Raw genomic sequence first — 536 nt, forward strand, 5'->3', positions numbered from 1 at the left:
GCAGTGACATTGAGTTATTATAATGTAAAAAATAAATAAAACACATGAAATAATATTAAGAACAAAATTAATACAGTTATTAGGTAATTAAGTAATTGTTAAAATACTAAAATAATTATCTTCCTGTTTGTATAGGATGGAGCTCTAGATCTTCTGAGAGAATTGAAAGATTTCAACATGACACTGAAGCTTCTTCAGGTATGTTTGCTGGATCAGTTGTATTGGCATACTTTATTGATTCCTTTAGGGAGATATAGCTGCAAATCAAAGGTATCACAAACAGCCTTAAACACATGCAATGCAATCAATATGGACTGTGCAAAACAAAAAATCCATGGCAGAAAAATATGGAGAGAATTATAATAGAGAATTTTAAATGATGATGTAAGAAAGAATTGTGAATAATATAACAGCTAAGATGCATCAGATAGATTAGTACATTTTGCTACATAAATGCAGCTGCTCTTGTTAACATCACAGTAGGTTGTCTGATATCTTGCGCTTTTGTTTGTCTAAGAGTCAAGATTTACTTTGTT

Source organism: Sinocyclocheilus grahami, unplaced genomic scaffold, assembly GCF_001515645.1.
Source record: "Sinocyclocheilus grahami isolate Dianchi unplaced genomic scaffold, SAMN03320097.WGS_v1.1 scaffold6660.1, whole genome shotgun sequence".
Taxonomy (NCBI): domain Eukaryota; kingdom Metazoa; phylum Chordata; class Actinopteri; order Cypriniformes; family Cyprinidae; genus Sinocyclocheilus; species Sinocyclocheilus grahami.